The sequence below is a fragment of the Coenobita brevimanus genome, chromosome 107 (assembly GCF_032717465.1).
Source record: "Coenobita brevimanus isolate Jiangsu-jjx chromosome 107, ASM3271746v2, whole genome shotgun sequence".
NCBI classification, from domain to species: Eukaryota; Metazoa; Arthropoda; class Malacostraca; order Decapoda; family Coenobitidae; genus Coenobita; species Coenobita brevimanus.
In genome coordinates, this window is record NC_137060.1 from 7452574 (window position 1) to 7456123 (window position 3550).

Genomic DNA, 3550 nt, shown 5'->3' on the forward strand with positions numbered 1-3550 from the left:
GTGATAAGGATACTAGGAGATATCACACCCACACCCTTAATTGACACTGACTTTTGAACCCTTGACTTTGCTGGCCTATTCAGTTCATTGTCCTTTCATACTGTATCACTGACAAAAGTTTAATCGAAATCCAACGAGAGGTTCAAGAGATCGCGCCCACACGCAGTTGACCTTGACCTTTGACCTCTTGACCCTGCTGACTTAATCAGTTCTTCGTCCCTTTATACATTACTGTATCATTGACAAAAGTTTAATCGAAATCCATCGAGGGGTTCAGGCGATATCGCGCCCACAAAATAAACTAAGTAGACCCCATATGACACTGACCTTGAACCTCTTGACCTAGTTGGTGTAATTAATTCTTCATCTCCTCATACAGCATCATTAACAAACGTTTAGCAGGAGTCCGTCAATACTGTAGGTTCAGAAGATATCGCGCCCACAACAGTGTTATGGATGCACGGACCTTCGCACGCTGGGACGGAGAGACCAATCACTTTATGCCTCCTCCACTACAGGCAGACGGAGGCATAATGAACAGTATGCAGTTGTTGTAGATACTGCTGCTTAACCCTGGTCTGCCTGGCCTAGTGGACCCGTCGACAGCATGTAAAAAACTGCTCCTACTCGGTTGCCCCATAATATATGACAACACAACAATAGCACTATCATTAATATTCTTTTGCTCTATTGACGTGTATGTTGCTGGCATATTCGCATTAAGTGTTGCGTTAATGTTAGATTACTTTGACAAACCTCGACACTCTTCGAAATTCAGGAAGGAGTGAAATACCGCACTGACAAACCAAACCACACACGGCATCGGCTCATTCACTCCGAGGACGTAATTACCGAGTTCATGCTATCTTATGACAGTTTTATTTAGTTTAGGCGAGGCGTTTTCTACTCGAGGGCTAGATATAACCATCATTACCTCCAACGCTACCACGGCGCACTTCTGAGCTGAATAAAATCGTGTGAAGATTGCAACCGTAAAATTAAAGACATCTGATTGAACTAAAGGATGGTTGATAACGACTTTCATTAACTTCTTGGGCACCAGGGTACTTTACTGAATCGAATTGATCCGACTGGAGATAGTATGAATAAAAAATACGTCATCGATGGAAGGGATGGATGATAATGTCTGATTCTTGCACTGTTACATATTTCCTTCTCTCAGCGCAAACACGGATTCTTTAGGGAGAGGACATGCTTCATAGAGATCTGGTTTAATCATAATCAGCAGCAGCAGCATTCTAGCCTTCAGCTTTCATTAATTCACCGTTCCATACCCCTACCGCTAATTACCAGCTTGAGAGAGAGAGAGAGAGAGAGAGAGAGAGAGAGAGAGAGAGAGAGAGATACACTAATTTACCACTTACGTCGCTTCGGTTACTTTACCTTGAAATGGGAGATGGCACGAGCGAGTGATTCCACATACAGTAATTAAGATGCCCCTACTGACGCCTAATTGGATTATATCAGTAACATTAGTGGAACAGAACGACATACAGACAAGAACTCTATTAAATATATACTGAATAAACAAGAGTATCTCACTGACAATTCGTGCTGAGCAAATGTTTAATAGTCATCATTGAAACACCTCCTATATCTTACTATTACAGTCACAGTAACTGCCATTATCTACCACTTGCTATTGCAGCCACTACCACTAACATCCATCACGACTGAGACAGCCACTATCACTGCAGTAATCACAATTTCACTGTCAACCCCAATTACAGCAAGAGCCAAGTGGTGAATATAAACTACAAATATCTGCCTTCCATCCACAGGTTGTAATTTTATAGATAGATAGATAGATAGATAGGTATAGATATATAGAGGTATCTATCTATCTATCTATCTATCTATATATATATATATATATATATATATATATATATATATATATATATATATATATATATACTGTATATATATAATGCGAATATGAAGGAACCAAAGGCTGAGCCCACAAACAATTCCTTACAAGAAAAAAACAAACAATACAAACGCGAGCCAAATTCAAGATCTGTTTATTTCGAGATGCCTGGACACACTACGTTTGAAAGACTGGAAATCATAGGAAGTAGGAAATACAGACAAAGGGAGACATTTCTAGAGCTGACCTGTTGCATAAATGAAGGACTGGGAGTAACGGTAAACTCTTGCATCAGAGAGTTGGAGAGAAAAGGGATGAGAGTTTGCTGCTAGACGGGTGCAACGCGCCCGTCGCAAAGGTGGAGGGATGCAAGCAAACAGTTCAGAGGAGCAGTGACCATGGAAGTAGCGATAGAAAAGAGATAAAGAGGCAACAGTGCGGCGAAGAGACAGAGGTTGAAGGGAGCCAGTATGAAGAGGAGACTTAATGAGATGAAAAGCATTTGACTCAAACCTATTGAGAAGAGCTGTATGTGGGGAGCCTCTCCACACATGAAAGCTGTACTCTACACAGGGGCAAATAAAAGCTGTGTATAAAGTCAACAACTGTGCAGGGGTAAAGAAGGCACGGAATCTGCGGAGCACACCCAATCTCTTGGAAGCTGATATTACAAGAGATATCATATAATCTTTCCAAGATAAATCCCGAGTGAATGACACCCCAAGCATGTTCAAGGATGTTGCAGGCTTGAGCTGGATATTATTAAACATTAGTGGGTACTCCTGTGGAAGATTTTGTCGGGTTGATAGGTGTAAGAACTGAGTTTTTGGTGCATTAAAAAGAATAGGATTATTTTTACCCCAGTCAGAGATACAAACCAAGTCAGACATTAGGTGTGCCATAGCCTCATCCTTTGTTGAAGTAACTGCTGGAATAGACGTTGCGGGAACCGAATGGAAAGGAGAAGGGTGGAATCATCAGCGTACGAGTGGATAGGGTTAGATGTACAGCTTAGGTCACTGATGAATAAAAGGAAGAGAGTTGGTGATAGGACAGAGCCCTGGGGAACACCACTATAGACAGATCTAGGAGAAGAACGATGGCCGACTACAACAGCGCTATAGAACGACCAGAAAGGAAGCTGTAGATAAAGGCACAGATAGAAGGATGGAAACTGTAAGAGGGCATTTTGAAAATTAAAGATTTATGCCAGACTCGATCGAAAGCCTTTGAGATGTCAAGTGCAATGGCAAAGCTTTTGCCAAGTCCCGAAATGAGGATGACCAGAGTCTGAAAGGTAAGCGAGAAGATCGCCAGTGAAGAGTCCCTGACGGAACCCACACTGACGATCAGAAAGGTTGTGATAGGAAGGATGCTTTAAAAATTTTCTGTTAAGAATAGACTCGAAAACATTTGAGATACAGGATGCTAAAATAACTGGACGATAGTTAGAGGGTTGGGAATGGTCACCCTTCTTTGGGACTGGCTGAATGAAAGCAAACTTCCAACAAGAAGGAAAGGTACAAGTTGATAGATAAAGGCGAAAGAGTTTACCTAGGGAGGGTGGAAGCACAGAAGCACAGTTCTTGAGGACAACAGGAGGGACTCCATCAGGCCCATATGCCTTGTTAGTATTACGGCCAGTGATGACAGAAAATA